We start from the raw sequence: 18,064 nt of genomic DNA on the forward strand, positions 1-18,064 counted from the left end.
GATAGTAACAACATTTCAATTTGCAAAACAAAAAAATCCTGCAGTAGGATTTAAATAATAAAAAACCTATTCCTCTTTTCACCAGCTAAGATGCAAATGTTATTAAAGATAGCTGGGAGGAAAACAAAACTCCAGCAAACAGGCCTAACACCAGACTTTTTCCAGCTGCTTAGCCAGGGGAAAAAGGTCTAGGATACTCCACATGTATACTAGTGCAGCTATGTGTTCACACTATGTAGTGGTATTCTTTTTCATGTGAACTGTCTGCATTGCGTCCACAACCTACCCCTGTCCAAGAGCCGGAACTGTAAGGGAAAAAAATCCAGAGCTTCACGCCCAATGCAGAAGTCCAAAGTGACATGTATTTTAGCTTTATTTCATATTATTAAATATGAAATAAAGCTAAAATAGATTTAGAAACATAACACTTGAATGCACAATTCAGATTTCCTAACAGAGCTACAAGAGAATGCATTAGAAGTGAAGACTCAGAATTAAGAAAACCCCTTCTTCGATGGAGACTTATTGCCATTTCTTGGTCATATGTACTGAACAACTTCAAATAACTTTTGCCAATAATCAGCCTGTTCTTGTTGGCAACAATTTTCTTAATCCATAGTAGCTGACTTTAGTAAAACCACTTGCAGTGTAAACATTGATGTTAAGAAGTCAACAAAAATAACTGAGCATCATATTCTTTTTTGCAGAGGGGTAAATATGCACTTGTCTTCTATGAATTTAAACTATTTATGCTCCAGGTATTTTTTTTAAAAAGTCCTATATACATATGAACATATGAAGCTGCCTTATACTGAATCAGACCTTTGGTCCATCAAAGTCAGTATTGTCTTCTCAGACTGGCAGTGGCTCTCCAGGGTCTCAAGCTGAGGCTTTTCACACCTATTTGCCTGGACCCTTTTTTGGAGATGCCAGGGATTGAACCTGGGACCTTCTGCTTCCCAAGCAGATGCTCTCCCACTGAGCCACCGTCCCTCCTACATATGAAGCTGCCTTATACTGAATCAGACCCTGGGTCCATCAAAGTCAGTATTGTCTTCTCAGACTGGCAGTGGCTCTCCAGGGTCTCAAGCTGAGGTTTTTCACACCTATTTGCCTGGACCCTTTTTTTGGAGATGCCAGGGATTGAACCTGGGACCTTCTGCTTTCCAAGCAGATGCTCTACCACTGAGCCACCGTCCCTCCCCATACGTTGCATTTGATCCAGTGGATCCACTTACAGAAGGGGGACATATTTGTAAATTGCCCCCTCCTGCTGCAGAACTCCGATGGTCTCCTTGTGCTGTTCGTTAGGGCTCTCTGTCGTAGGGTAGAAGCATTTGGGCTTCAAGGGAGGAAATCCCCTTCTGCTGATGAATTACTTGCATTAGTGGAGATTTATTAGGGGATTTAAGCCATTATGTACTATATAGATGCCAAGAAGCAACCCATGGGGCTTTCTATTTTTTTTAAAAAAAAACAATTTTTATTCAGTTTCTATCATATAAACACAACAGTTACATCAATAAACTACAGAACTGAGGATCTACAATAATAGAAACACTATATCATTCCAGCCTTACGTGTAACAAAAGTTCTACTATATTCCGTGGAGCTTTCTCAATGGGCCAAACATGGTCCTTGGATCATTTCAGCTGGGAGAATCACAGGGCTTGCCGCTGAAGCTCCTTTTCCATGTATGTCATGGTCCTGATCTGAACCAGGCGCCACATACTTAATAATAATAATAATAATAATAATAATAATAATAATAATAATAATAATAATAATAATAATAAATTTATTTTTATATCCCGCCCTTCCCCGCCAAAGGCAGGCTCAGGGCGGCTAACACGACATGGTATGCACCATGATTACAGTAAAATACAATCATTACAACAAAACAATTAAACAATTAAAATAGATAAAATTACATTCACAAATTAAGTTAAAATTAGAAAGATAGTTAAACCGTTTTAAATTATAGATTTCAGTGCTACAGTTCAAACTATATATGGGATGGCTAGGTGTCGTTTCCCGGGTTTCATCTTAATGCGAGCTGAAAGAGGACAGTTTTGCAAGCCCTGCGAAACTGATTTAGGTCTCGCAGGGCTCGCACCTCTTCTGGTAGTTGATTCCACCATTGGGGAGCCATCGTTGAGAAGGCTTGCTCCCTCGTTGTCTTCAGTCTAACCTCCCTTGGTCCAGGGACTTTTAAAAGATTTTGAGAATTGGATCTCAGTGCTCTCTGAGGAACATATGGGGAGAGGCGGTCCCTAAGGTAGGCAGGTCCTTGGCCATATAGGGCTTTAAAGGTAATAACCAGCACCTTATAGCGAACTCGGTACATGTTCCCACCGAGGTAGTCCCACTAACAGCCTGGCCGCCACATTCTGCACTAGCTGCAGTTTCCGCGTTCGGTATAAGGGCAGCCCCATGTAGAGGGCATTACAGTAGTCTAGCCTCGAGGTGACCGTTGCATGGATCACAGTTGCCAGGTCTCTACGTTCCAGGAAGGGGGCCAACTGCCTCGCCCTCCTAAGATGGAAGAAGGCGGATTTAGCAGTGGCAGCTATCTGGGCCTCCATTGTCAAGGAAGGCTCCAGTAGCACTTCCAAACTCTTGACCCTGCGCACTGGTATCAGTGATGCACCGTCAAAGGTTGGTAGGGAGATCTCCCCTCCTGGCCCGCCGCGACCTACGCAAAGGACCTCAGTCTTCGCTGGATTCAGCTTCAGCCCACTCAGCCTGATCCAACCCGCCACGGCCTGCAACGCCTGGTCCAGATTTATAGGGACATCGTCAGTCCGGCCGTCCATCAATAGATAAAGCTGGGTGTCATCAGCGTACTGGTGGCAACCCAGCCCATACCTCCGGGCAATCTGGGCAAGGGGGCGCATACTTAGGAACTGAGGACTCACAACTTACATGTGGCTGCTATTTCACAGAATGTGGACCCAAGACCCAACCTGCATTACATGTAACATGCGAACTGGAAGTCACTGTGTGACTTTCCTTAGGATGCTGGTCCCAGATGAATGAAATTTGAATGGTGTTCTCCCCAGTCGTAGCTGAACATTTTTAGCAATCATAGCCCCAGTCATAGCCCAACAGGATACCTCACTGACTTCTTTTGCCTGAGGAGAACCTCTTGGCACTGAAGGCTAACGGCAATCTTGTTGGGCTAGGGCTGAAACTACCCAGAAAAAAACAGCCTGCTGTGAGTCTTCAACTTCAGCGGGAGAAGGAGGATTAAGAGGACCCCAAAACTGTTAGCTAAGCCCGAACTTGTGATGCTGGGTTAGTCTTAACAGCTAAAATAGACAGCCCACGGAAACGCATTCACCTGATCCACTGTACAGACTACAAAAGAGATCCTAGCCTTCAAGGCCATGGGGGTGGTGGAGAAGGTATTGATGAAATGCAGCTGCAGGGAAAGGGGACATGTCCCCAAACATCTAGGAATTGTGAAGAGCCCCTCATGTTGAAAGAACTGAGAAGCAACTGAGTAAAAATCAATTGGGCACAGATGCACTTTCTGCCCAAATCCACTAGTCCAGATCAGGAAATGAAATAGAAAAGCAAAACCTTTAGGAATGTTTCATATACATGTAACCTTTATCCCATTAAAATCAATAAGATCATTGACCATTGTGGTCAGTGAAACTAAGACCCCCCCCCCCCCTTTTCTGCCACATTTTATCTTAAGAATTTGAATGGTAATGAAAACTGGCAGCAAATTTCACATACATCTTTTTTTTTTAATGAAATTTCAAGGTTCCTGAACAGGAGAAGCAGCTGAGAAAGTTTCTTCAGGTAATTCTTCCTAGTTGAATTATTCAGAGTAATAAAAATGTGTCCACGATACTGCTTCTTAAATGCAATAGTATCTTGTAAAATGATCTTCTGATTAATTGCTGTAATTTGTAAAATTCTAGACAGAGAAATCTTTACGTGAACTATCCGAGGAAAAAGAATAGGTGAAAACTGGCTTGAAAATATTTGCTGCTTCACAAATGTGATTGCTACAAAGTGTAAGGAGCAACACGTCTTCGGTCAGGTGCCAAATGGTTGATGCACAGTATCAACCAAAGCTGTTTATACCAGAGCTGTCAATTTAAAAAAAAAAGAAAACAAAAGAAAAAAAGAAAAACAAAAAGACAAGAAAATGTCAATTCACATAAGAACATAAGAGAAGCCATGCTGGATCAGGCCAATGATGCATCCAGTCCACCACTCTGTGTCACATAAGAACATAAGAGAAGCCATGTTGGATCAGGCCAATGGCCCATCCACTCCACCACTCTGTGTCACATAAGAATATAAGAGAAGCCATGTTGGATTAGGCCAATGGCCCAGCCAATCCAACACTCTGTGTCACATAAGAACATAAGAGAAGCCATGTTGGATTAGGCCAATGGCCCATCCAGTCCACCACTCTGTGTCACATAAGAACATAAGAGAAGCCATGTTGGATCAGGCCAATGGCCCACCCAATCCAACACTCTGTGTCACATAAAAACATAAGAGAAGCCATGTTGGATCAGGCCAGTGGCCCATCCAGTCCAACTCTGTGTCGTCATTCATTTTCCAACTTTCCATGTTTAAAGCCAAGCCAGGGAAAAAGTTCACACTTTTTTCTTACACATGGGGCGGGAAGGAATTCTCTACTGCAAACCATGTATAGTCAGTAAGAAGTGTGCTGTCCTGAACATTCTGTGGTGTATTAGAGGCTTTTTGGATAACTCACAAGTTTTATCTAACGCTCCAGTTAAATGCAATTGCAAAGGTAAATAAATAACGCATATGAAGCTGGCAAACGAAGATGAAATTTGGAGGAATTGTGGAACATGCAGAAGTCATTTGAGCCCACAGTTATTATTTATGATGAAAATATCTGCACAACACCCAGTAGTGTATCAAACTAAATAGTTTTAAAATGTTTCTACCTAGTATTAAAGGTTTCTTCTCCTCTGTAGGACTTCTGCTGCCCAGAAAATACTACGATAATGAGAAAAATTGTCAGCTGATTGATAAAGCAGATTACTGTCTTTTTTTAATTTAATTTTTGGATTTATATCCCGCCCTATCCCGCAAGTGGGCTCAGGATGGCTTACAACGATAAAATCAAACAGAGTTAAAATAATATCATCAAACAAGCATTACCAAATCAGGAGCAGCACAATAAACATAGCGTTTAGTTTCTTATGAGGGCAAGCAGATAGCATAAGAAGGGTTCAAAAATCTGCCACAACATTGTCTCTGCAGGACAGCAACACAGCAAACATGCCTATGTGAACTTTGTGAGTCTCTTTTTTCATGTGAAAATCTGTTAGGGGATGATTTAGTCAGCCACTGCTACTACATTGAGGCTTTTTTTGAGCAGGAAAACACAGGAATGCGGTCCTGGCTGGCTTGGTGTCAGGGGGTGTGGCCTAATATGCAAATATTCCTACTGGACTTTTTCTACCAAAAAAAGCCCTTTGTGAAACATGGGGACATCATGGGTGTGGTCTAATATGCAAATGTTCCTACTGGACTTTTTCTACAAAAAAAAGCCCTTTGTGAAACAATGGTGACATCATGGGTGTGGCCTAATATGCAAATGTTCCTACTGGGCTTTTTTTGTAGAAACAATGGTGAAACATTGTGACATTGTGAAACAATGGTGACATCATGGGTTTGGCCTAACATGCAAATGTTCCTACTGTACTTTTTCTACAAAAAAAGCCCTTTGTGAAACAATGAATAATAATAATAATAATAAATTTTTATTTATATCCCGCCCTCCCCGCCAAGGCAGGCTCAGGGCGGCTCACAAGACATGGTACATATACCATGATACAATAAAATACAGTGAAATTACAGTGAAATTACAAATTCATGAGTTTAAATTGAGTAAATAAGTCAATGGTGACACCATGGGTGTGGCTTTATATGCAAATGAGTTTCTGCTGGGCTTTTTCTTTTTTAAAAAAGCCTTGCTGAGGAGGGGCCTTCTGCCTGCAAACCATTGCTGCATCCAGCCTTTCCGGCACAATCTCTGTCTCCCTCGCATCCTCATTCTCTATATCGCAGAGGTGGCGGTGTGTGTGCTTTGCCTGCCCAAGCAAAGGATCAGCTTGACCCTTCTCTTCTCTCTGCAGCCTGAATAGCCCAGCTCAGCCTGAGCTCATCAGAACTTGAATGCTAAAGAAGGATTCACCACAGTTAGGATTTGGATGTGAGACCACCAAGGAAGATGTTATAAAGTTTTAATGTTTGCCAACTTGGGGACACTATTTGGGTGGGGAAGCGTCTCTTTTTTCATGTGAAAATCTGTTAGGGGATGATTTAGTCAGCCACTGCTACTACACTGAGGCCTTTTTTGAGCAGGAAAGCGCAGGAATGCGGTTCTGGCTGGCTTGGTGTCAGGGGGGTGTGGCCTAATATGCAAATGTTCCTACTGGACTTTTTCTACAAAAAATCAGGGGTGTCAAACATGCAGCCCAGGGGCCAAATCAGGCCCCTGGAGGGCTCCTATCAGGCCCCTGAGCAACTGGCTGCCATCTGTTTTATTCTCCCTCTCTCTCGCTTCCTCCTGCATAACAGCTTGCTTTGTCAGGCTTGCTCAATCGCACAGGAGCTACAGAGCAAAAGCTCTATGCTCTCCATTGGTTGAGGCTCCTCTCTCGAGGAGGAAGGAGAGGAGGCCGAGCTTGCTTTGATAGACTCTCCATAGCACAGCAGAGCTACTGAGCCACGCCTCTCTTCACTTTATTGGTTGCGGCTCCCTCTCTCTTGGTTCCCTGCGGAGAGAGGAAAAGAGCCAGCGCTTCATTTACCCAGTTCCCTGGATCCCACGGTAGGCGTACCAAGAAAGCACCTTTAAGACCAATGGGTGCCAATGTTTTAAGCATGTTTTATTTTACTTAAAAAAAAACCCTTTACTTGTGCTTGTCTGTGTCCTTTATAAAGTTTATATTTCTGTTATCTAATCTTAAATAGGTACACACATGGCCCGGCCCAACATGGCTTGGCTCTACAAAGTCGCATAGATGTTAGATCCAGCCCTCCAACCCATGAGTTCAGCACCCCTGCTTTAAAGAAATAAAATGTTGGTCTGAGAAATAGACTACAAAAGCTCGGTCCGCTGTAAGCCATTTCCTCAAGGCTGTTTTTAGATTCTCAGTATGTTCATCTTGAGCCTTGGAGCAATCAACAGTAGGACAGCGGGCATTCCATCCTCTGCCTATCCTAACATGTGGAATTCACTGCCATAGGAGGTGGTGGCGGCCACAAGCATGGCCACCTTCAAGAGGGGGTTAGATAAAAATATGGAGGTCCATCAGTGGCTATTAGCCACAGTGTGTGTGTGTGTGTATATATATATATTTGGCCGCTGTGTGACACAGAATGTTGGACTGGATGGGCCATTGGCCTGATCTAACATGGCTTCTCTTATGTTCTTATGTTCTTACTGCTGATTACCAGCCACTGCCTAGAAGATGCTCTGCTCACCACACGCTCTATCCTTTCTTTTTGCCCAGGGCCACCAAATTGCTAAAACTGTTCCGGCTTGGCTGACCAACTCTGGGGTACAGTCTGGGGTATGATAAATTCCAGCTGATTTTTCTGGTTGAAAACTTTCCCGTTCCATGAAAACGGATTTTGAAACTGCCATGCAATTCCAGGTTTGGGCTTTAAAACAAAGATCGCAGTAACTGTGCTCCTAGATAAACTGAACGCATTCAGTATTAATAGACCTCTCAGTAATCCGTATCTAGAGCATGCTAGGACCTGATATTGTTGCATACAGAACAAGCCTAGGAAGCAAACTACAGGAGTCCTCCTTTTTTGGGTACTCCGTCTCATGACCTATCAATGTGAATGATGTGCTTCTTGTGTCATTAATTCTCTCATTCTCTGAGTACTTAGTAGGTACAAATTGAGTTCAACAGGACTTGCACCATAAGAGGATTTTTTTTGATCAGGAAGACACCAGACTCCCTCCCTCTCTATGAAAACAGCATGTTTTCTTGTGGCTGTGCCAGGATCTAAAAGCTTAAATGGCTGCATTAGACTGGCAATTTTGAAATACATAGTGACAATCTTAATTTACCATGGTAACAAAAAACCCAACAAAATAAATACACGACATTATTTCCTATGTATCGTGTGGCTGTTATGTAATACGTGCTGAAAACATACCGTTCATCTGTTTGGTTTACCCCCAGTATGAATTCATATTTCTACAATCAAGCGTAACATGTTGCGGATACTAGTTAAGAGTATTTGAAGATCTTCTGAAAAATAGCCCTATTTCATAGCAACTATTTTGTAAGAAATATTACATATAAACAATTGGCTTGCTGTGTTTGGTTTGTTCACGTTATGTCATCATATTTATCAGGTTTTTGAAAATTCAGTGCTGCTTTTGCAAGAAAACGTAATTTAGTAGACATTTTATTAGGATGTTTATTGTTGACTGAGTTTACCATGATTAGCGAGGGAAGTTAAAGCAAAGCCACAAATATACTGTTTTTGCTTATCTGTTGGTAACATCAAAAGCCTTGATTAAGGATATGACATCAAAACACCGGAGTCCAAAGCCATAGCAAACTATGGCAGGTCTGAGAGAAGAAGAAGAAGATGAAGAAGATATTGGATTTATATCCCGCCCTCCACTCCGAAGAAGAAGAATTGCAGATTTATACCCCGTCCTTCTCTCTGAATCAGAGACTCAGAGCGGCTTACGATCGCCCATATCTTCTCCCCCCACAACAGACACCCTGTGAGGTGGGTGGGGCTGAGAGGGCTTTCACAGCAGCTGCCCTTTCAAGGACAACCTCTGTCAGAGCTATTGCTAACCCAAGGCCATTCCAGCAGGTGCAAGTGGAGGAGTGGGGAATCAAACCTGGTTCTCCCAGATAAGAGTCCACACACTCAACCACTACACCAAACTGTCACAGAGAGATCTGTGAAGCTCCATTTCCATATGAAGACTAGGAAATAAGAAATGCAACGATCCTTTTTGTAAGTTTTGTATACAGAAATAGAAGACGACACATACTTGCGATCTTAATCTATGAGCATTCTCCACAAGTAGTCTAATGTATAAAAAAGTTTGTGAATAGCAGCCAATTCACACAAATATCAAGTTTATGAAAGCCATTTGAAGGAGAAGAATGGATCTTTTTGACTAGCTTTCACTTAATAGCTGGATGTGTATAGGCAATTCTGTCTGCAGGGTTTTTTTTTCTGTAAACATACCAAAACCATAGGGAAGGATCCATTATTCTGTCTTAAATCCTTCAGCTGCCTTCTCCTTTCTAGTGTGTGTTAGTACATTAAATGCACTATGTTGACATTATTTGCTATGGGAGACTGGGGCGAGCCTCTCATAGGGCAGTTTGAAATGTACCGTAACCACAGCTAGTCACATACATCAGCTACTCTTGCTCACTCCATGTGTAATCTCAGTGTGTGAAAGGATACAGTGCACATATTTGGACTTCTTGCTGTGACAGTTCTGGTTGGCCATGAATACAGGCATGGAAACTTAATAAATGTAAACTTTTTAAAACAGCTCTCAAGATTCTGAAGGGCATATAATGCATTGCCTGCAGCCAGTATGTCATAATGGGAATATGGGCAAACCCCCAAAGTTACCTAAACCTAAGTCCTATCTCTGACTGCCTAACAAGTGCATGTTTGTGCGTGCAGTTTTTCAAAATAAAATAATTGCATATAAATAATATAAATAATTTTTTAAAAGGTAAAGGTAGCCCCCTGTGCAAGCACTAGTCATTTCTGACTCTGGAGTTACATTGCATCGTGTCATTTTCACGGCAGACTTTTTATGGGGTGATTTATCATTGCCTTCCTCAGTCATTTACACTTTACCCCCAGCAAGGTGGGTACTACTACTCATTTTATCAACCTCGGAAGGATGGAAGGCTGAGTTAACCTTGAGCCGGCTACCTGAAACCAGCTTCCGCCCTTGAGCCAACTACCTGAACCCAGCTTCTGCCGGGATCGAACTCGAGTCGTGGGCAGAGCTTAAATTGCAGTACTGCAGCTTACCACTCTGTGTCATGGGGCTCCTAAAATATAAATAATACAACTTTTAAAATTCTAGGTATTTATTTATCTGGTTCACTTATATTCCGCCCTTTCCCAGACGGGCTCAGGGTGGATCACGTACAGAAAAAAAACCAGTCACATTTAATAAAATCAATAAATGCAATTTAAAACAACAGCATTACATCAACATTAAACAGCGGAGGCGGGCGGCACCATAGTGCAACTTGAGGTGTAATCATTCAGTGGCCCGAATATAAAGGTTCAGATGATAGATCACTGGGGGGGGGGGGGCAGCCGGTATAGGCAACAGAGCAGAGGACGCCCGCCTGCCTCAACTAAATGCCTGGCGGAACAGCTCTGTCTTGCAGGCCCTGCGGAAGGGTAACAAATCCAGCAGGGCCCATACCTCCACTGGGAGCTGATTCCACCAGGTTGGGGCCAGGGCCGAAAAGGCCCTGGCCCTAGTCAAGGCAACTCGGACGTCCTTGGGGCCAGGGATGACCAGAAGGTGCTAGTTGGCCGAAATTCAGCTTGAACTTCTGGTAGTTCCCGATCTACGTACTGCTGAAGCCTAGCTTGTAGGATCTTTAGCATGACCTTGCTGGCATGTGAAATGAGTGCAATGGTGTGATAGTTTGAACATTCTTTGGCATTACCCTTCTTTGGGACTGGAATATAAACTAACCTTCTCCAATCCTGTGGTCACTGTTGCATTTTCCAAATTTGTTGACATAATTTGTGTATCACTTTAACAGCATCATCTTTTGGGACTTTGAATAGCTCAGCTGGGAGACCATCATCTCCGCTCACTTTGTTAGTAATGCTTTCTAAGGGCCATTTGAATTCACACTCCAGAATGTCTGGCTCGAGGTCAGCGATTTCACCATCATGGTTGTCAAGTACATTGAGATCCTTCTTTTATAAAATTTCTGTGTATTCTTGCCACCTCTTCCTGATCTCATCTGCTTCTGTTAGGTCCATACCGTTTTTTGTCCTTTATCATGGTCATCTTTGCAGGAAACGTTCCCTTGATTCCTCCAGTTTTCTTGAAGAGATCTCTTGTCCTTCCCATTCTATTGTTTTCCTCTATTGCTTTGCATTGTCCCTTCAGGGAGGCCTTCTTATCTTTCCTTGCTGTTCTCTGGAAATCTGCATTCAGTTGGGTGAATCTTTCCTTTTCACCTTTGCCTTTTGCTTTCCTTTTTTCCTCAGCTATTTATAAAGCCTCATCAGACAGCCACTTTACTTTCTTGCATTTCTTTTTCTTTGGGATTGTGCTGATTGCTGCCTTCTGTACAATGTCACGAACCTCTGTCCATAGTTCTTCAGGCATTCTGTCTATCAACTCTAGTTCCCTAAACCTATTCTTCACCTCCACTGTATATTCATAAGGGATGTGATCAAGGTCAAACCTGAATGGCCTAATGGCTTCCTCAGTTTTCTTCAGTTTAAGCCTGAATTTTGCAATGAGTAGCACATGATCAGAGCCACAGTCAACACCAGGTCTTGTTTTTGCTGTCTGACTGGAGCTTCTTCAACTTTGACTGCAGAGTATATAATCAATCTGATTTCTGTGTTGCCCATCAGGTGATGTCCATGTGTAGTGTCGCCTTTTAGGTTGTTGGAAGAGGGTGTTCGCTATGACCAGCTTGTTCTCTTGACAAAAACTCTATTAGCCTTTGCCCGGTCTCATTTTGTTCTCCAAGGCCAAACTTGTCAGTTGTTCCGGTTACCTTTTGGCTTCCTACTTTGGCATTCCAGTCCCCTATGATGAGGAGGACATCTTTTTTTGGTGTTAATTCTAGAAGGTGTTGTAGATCTTCATAAACCTGGTCCACTTCAGCCTCTTCTGCATCAGTGGTTGGGGCATAGACTTGGATTACTGTGATATCGAATGGTTTGCCTTGGATACAGACTGAGTTCATTCTGTCTTTTTTGAGATTGTATCCCATTACTGCCTTCCTCACTCTCTTGTTAACTATAAAGGCCACGCCATTTCTTCTACGGGACTCTTGCCCACAATAATAGATGTAGCGATCCTGTGAGTTAAGTTCACCCATTCCTGTCCATTTTAGTTTGCTGATTCCCAAGATGTCGATGTTCAGTCTTGTCATCTCTTGTTTGACTACATCCAGCTTACCTTGATTTATAGATCTTACATTCCATGTTCCAATGCAGTATTGTTCTTTGCAGCATCGGACTTTCCTTTCACCATCAGACCCATCCACAGCTGAGCATCCTTTCGGCTTTGGCCCAGCCACTTTACTCTTTCTGTGGTTACTTGGACTTGCTCTTCATCCTTCCCCCGTAGCATACTATGCACCTTCTGAACTGAGGGGCTCATCTTCCAGTGCCATATCTTTTAGCCTTTTGTTACTGTGCATGGAATTTTCTTGGAGTGGAGCGGTTTGCCATTTCCTCTCTAATGGATCACATTTTGTCTGGGTTCTCAGCTGTGGCCTGTCCATCTTGGGTGGCCCTGCATGGCATAGCCCACAGCCTCGCTGAACCGCACAAGCCCTCTCACCACATCAAGGCAACAATCCATGAGAGGGCTTCTTCATCTACGTTAGTTTAAATAAGAGACTTTTTGATCACTGATCCAAGTAATTATCTGTGAAAGTGTACTGGTCATTTATATTGCCCTTTTAATTCTACCTTAATTTAAAGGCATATATGAATGCAAAGAAAATATCATGGGATTTCTAGCCTATGCAAACAATAACTACAACTCTCTTTCCTTTATAAAAGTAGTGTTACACCTTTCTAACTTCACTAACACCCGTAGGCTTAGAAGGGTGGACATCTGCATAGCAGTTCACTGTTGGGTGTAGTCTTATGGAGAATTATTCCAGCCTAAATTCACTGTTTTCACTGAAGTCTGACTGGAGGAACTGCACATAGGATTGTAATGTAAGATGCAGAGTTATTTCAGTTTTTAACAGAAAGTGTGACAAAATATAGGGTAGTCTAGCAAAATACTAATGGCTATCCAAATGTTAGTGGGTTGCATCCAGCCTATGCCCAGAGTGGGAATAAAGGCATAAATATGCTTTCATCCAATCATGTTACATTGTTTCGTAACATTTAATAAGGAACGACTTTCTGGATTTTTGAAAGAATAATCTGTAGCAGATTATGGGTGTTTTCGCACTCACCTTCAGCCGGCGCCGCGACCCTCTTGACGACGGAGGATCTGTGCTGATTTCCCACACGAAGCGCTGGAGCAACCAGAAGAGCCGCCAATTTCCGGCGCGAAGCCCGCTCAAACGTAAATCGCCAAGAAGCAGGAAAACGCTTGAGCGGGCTTCGCGCCGGAAATTGGCGGCTCTTCTGGTTGCTCCAGCGCTTCGTGTGGGAAATCAGCACAGATCCTCCGTCGTCAAGAGGGTCGCGGCGCCGGCTGAAGGTGAGTGCGAAAACACCCTATGTTTCCTCTTTTAAGGCTTTCTAATGTAACGGCATTTTGATACAGTGTTGCATGCCTTGTAAAAAATTTCATAATATGCTAAGCACATTTAACTATATTTTGAGTTATAACTTCTAAAAGACTGTTTAGTTTTAATGCTCATATACTTTTTTTTTTTTTAAGCGTATTTGCCACCAGTAGCAAACTTTATTTGGCTCAGTGGCGGTACTGTCTACTGCCTAAAACTGGAGGCATGTGAGGAACTAACAACATTTATTCCAATCACCGTGAAAGTCAAGAGGCTGCAGTGAGGAGCAGGGGTGAAAATTGGTCCTTCCTCCTTCTTCCGTGGCGCTCCACAGATACAAAAGAAGCAGTGATTCTTGCCACCCCCCTCCATGAAGCATCTGACCTGTGGTGCTGTTGCTTCATGTGGCTCCCCTAATCCTAGGAACAAACTTTTCTGGTACCAGAATTGATGCTGGCAGTGGGAAAAGACCAGAAGATTGATGCTCCTTGCACTGAACCCAACCCATATACTCCAATAGTACCTTTTGCATGTGCATTTCTTTATATCCTGCTTTTCTCCCCAGTTGGGACTGAAAGTGGCTTCTGAAGAGTGTTATTTAGAAGTGCCACCCATAATCCATTGTCTTACTTTGCATTTGTCTGTGAAATTTTAGGTGGTTTTTAATCACTTTGCGTGTTGTATATATTAGACTGTTTGTTGCATTGTGTTCTTCAGTTTTGTGATGCTGCCTAATTGATAGTGTCATACAGTTTTGTAGTGCGCCTCAAATTTTGTAATCCAATTTTTATTTTATTTATTTCACATGTATCTTGCCTTTCTCCCCAGCGGGAACCCGAAGTGGCTTACATTGCTTCCTCTCTCCTCCGCTTTATCCTCAGAACAGACCTATGAGTTAGGTTAGGCTGAGAGCATGTGACTAGTCCAAGGTCACCCAGTAAACTTCCAAGGCAGAGCGGGGGTTTGAACGTGGCTTTCCCAGGTGCTCATTCAACACTCTAACCACTACACCACACTGGCTCTACACATTGTTGGTTGCATATTGTTAGTACTCCATTCTTTTTGCCTTTTGTACTGTGCCTTTAGTCTCTGTGAGAAAGGTGGATTGTAAATGCAGTAAATAAAATAAAGGAAATATGAAGGGAAATGCTTAGGATTTCACTGTTGCTTACAAGGCTCTTTTTGGTAAGTTCTTGGAGAATTGGCTACATTAGGCCGGTGTGGCCTAATATGCAAAGGAGCTCCTGCTAGAATTCCACCCCTGGTGACGGTGGCAGTGAAAAGAAGTTAAAAGAGTCTGTGTATTCATCTCTATATTGTATGGCCATGCTAATTCTTTAAATCTCAGACATATTCATTTTCATTTATATACAATGTGAACCTCAGCAATTCTTTCTTTTTTGGTGGCTTTCAGTGTGTGTGTTTTACTACTACAGCTGTGTCAATGGACATGCAAAGGAGATTATTCTAGCGATTTTTAATAATAATTTCTAATTTATATCCCGCCCTCCCCGCCGACGGCAGCTCACATAACATAATATAACATAAATACAGCATTACAATAGTAGATAATAAACAAACAAAATACCCCGATTTAAATTTTTACATTAGTTAAGCATTAAAACATCAGTAAAAACAATTTAAAACACAAATTAATTTTTGATTTTTGCCTAGTCCTTAAGAAAAACATAATCATGATTTTATGTAATATATTTTCAGGCTATGAAATACATCTGTAAATTTTGGTCTCTATGTGATGCATTGTCCTGTGCGTTTTAGGAGTTCAGTGAACTAAGCCAATAAGGCTTGAAATGTTAAATGCAACTATAATATCAGATATATACACACACACACATAATTTCTGTAGAATCCTGTCATGTGGTGACAGAAACACAGGCATCTTATTGTCTGTTATACAGTTTAACAGACTAGGGATAATAACCAGCCTGATATTAGCAGCTACGGTGGCAGTCCTATTCTGAATGAGTGGGCACCAAATTCAGAAAGACCAAAATGCACCTTTGCAAAATACTGGCGAACTAGAATCTGGACAGGTAGGAGCCATCAGAATAAATAACAATCATACCCAATAATGCTGGCCTAATGGCCAAGCAGTGGGACATACAACGAGCTGGGCGGGACACCCTAGGGGGCAGAATGTAATGAAATTTTTCAGTCTTTACCCTGCTGATCAGTTTTAGGTTGGCATAAAATTATTTAGAGTTCACCAATACATAACCTAATGTCACTGACAAAGGGACCGTCCGTTGCTGCGTTAAGAAGGCTCAGATAGCTTACCACTGAAGAAAGCCCCCCAGAAGGCCAATGTAAATGTCACCTTAAATAAGGTGACCTCAAAAATGGACAAACAAACAAGACAATTGTCTTATGATGCCACATAGCAAATTAAGTATCAGGTCTGTGGGGGTCATGAGTGGGAGGCAATACCCACTTCCAGTCCCCGATAGCCTGTTGGGTGATGCAGGAATCACAAGGATCTTGACACCTCAGAACTTTACTATAAAAGGATGTAGCTGCAGTGCCCTGGACTTGTGGCCAGGAGGCTCTGCCTGCCTCTAGGGGTACCTCACTCAAGCTAAGGGGACGGCAAGCTATACAAAATGGAGTCTGACCAGAAACAGGCCAAGAAATACTTCATTCAAAATGGAGTAGAGCAGAGAGCTTGTTTTAGTCTCACCTAAAGGCTCCCTCCGTACATGGCCCTCTCCCCAGCCCAAATGGGGTGCATGATAACAATGGTGACTGCTGGTTACTATTGCTCACTCCCTAATCCTCAGCTACTGATTAATCAGCCATCACCCTGGCACTTTACTGCAACTCAGCTTCTCTTTGTCTAATGCTATGGTAATGTCTGACACCTGGACAAATTCTTTGTTCTCTGTGCTTGCCTCTCCTCAGGAGTATCTTTGCTAAACCGCCCAAACAATTAACACCTATCTTAACCTATTGTAACCTATTGGGCAGACATTACTAAACCAGCAGTATCTGTTGTTACCTGGAGATCCATTCATGTGACCAGAGTCAGCTCTGCTCATTGGCTTGAGGTGAGCACCCAATCAGGTACCCAGAAAAGACTCATCACTCTCCATCACAAGCCAGCCCCTTTTCTGGGAGGACCTCTTCCCTTCAAAAAGATTATAACATGAGAGAAAGCTTCATCTCTCTCTCTCTCTCAGTCTGAGCACATGTAGCATGTAATTGGTGCCCTCCCCATTACTCTAAGTAAGGGGGCCCTCAGACATGGCACATGGTAGTCCATCTCTACATCTACAAGTTGTAACTGGACCTCACCACATCTAGACCAGGTAATATTGTCTTCCTCAAGACCTCCTCAATTCTTCTATCGATAACCTCTACCCTTCCTAGCTTCTTGATTGCCTGTAGTGTGTATTTGTGTGTGTGAATGCATTCTTTTTATGTATTTTAAGTAAACATTATGCAATATATTTGCCTAGAGTATTCTTGCTTGAAACTCGACCTCCGTATTATTGAAGAAAAGGTCCTTTGCTCCTAGTTTGCTCTCCCTAGTCTCCATATTGCTAATTTCCCCATTCTAAAAGGAGACATAAGCATTTCCCGTAACAACCTGGATAGCCCAGGCAAGCCCAATCTCATCAAATATCAGTAGCTAAGCAGGAACCACCCAGGCAAGTATTTGCATGGGAGATCTCCAAAGAATACCAGATCTGGGAGGCAGAGGCAGGCTACCGAGCCACTTCTCTAAATGTCCTTCATGCCCCAGCAGGAGTCACCAGAGGTCCCCATGACTTCCAAGCATGGGGGCGCGCACACACAAGCACACACACACACACACAGAGATACCAAAGAAAGAAAAGAATATAGCTGCCAGATGTAGAACCATATCCTGGGTGAAAGGCAACTCTCCTTGAAGTGCACTAAGTAAAGAAGGAAATCTCCCTGTGAAACTGAGAAGAATTAACAACTGCCAGAAGATGCCATACATGCCATAAATGTAAAGGCAGCATGAAGTAAGACTCGTGAGTGGAAGGGGCAATGAACTGGAATACTCCCTATAATATCTTATGCTCCCAAGATTCCTGAGTTTCTCCAGGAATTTATCTGGATGCTGCAGTGCATTGGAGGCCAGTTTATGAAACCACTCATCCTGAAACCAAGACAAGCATCCATTGTGTTATTAGAGACACCTGCAACCAATGCTCCCTCTAAGCTGCGGAGCCTTGTAAGCAAAAATTCTATGTTGTGAGCAACTGGCATTAAAGTTGTGAGCTACTGTCAGGGGTGGCCAACGGTAGCTCTCCAGATGTTTTTTTGCCTACAACTCCCGTCAGCCCCAGCCAGCATGGCCAATGGCTGGGGCTGATGGGAGTTGTAGGCAAAAAACATCTGGAGAGCTACCATTGGCCACCCCTGGCATAAATCAATTTGCTCTGGGACAAATTTTCCTGAGCTAAGACAAAAACATGTGAGCTGGAAGCTAAAAAACCGTGAGCTAGCTCATGCTAACTCAGCTTAGAGGGAACACAGCCTGTAACATGCATGCTGAGAAGGAAATATTATCCAAG

At 42.8% G+C, this 18,064-nt stretch overlaps 1 non-coding gene across 1 annotated transcript; it reads right to left on the reverse strand.

The window, feature by feature from the left end:
* Positions 1–1,128: 1,128 nt before the first annotated feature.
* Positions 1,129–1,195, reverse strand: TRNAS-GGA (transfer RNA serine (anticodon GGA)). The gene has a single exon. It is a non-coding gene; the product is annotated as a tRNA-Ser (tRNA).
* Between the last annotated feature and the right edge of the window lie 16,869 nt (positions 1,196–18,064).

Source organism: Heteronotia binoei, chromosome 5, assembly GCF_032191835.1.
Source record: "Heteronotia binoei isolate CCM8104 ecotype False Entrance Well chromosome 5, APGP_CSIRO_Hbin_v1, whole genome shotgun sequence".
Lineage (NCBI taxonomy): Eukaryota > Metazoa > Chordata > Lepidosauria > Squamata > Gekkonidae > Heteronotia > Heteronotia binoei.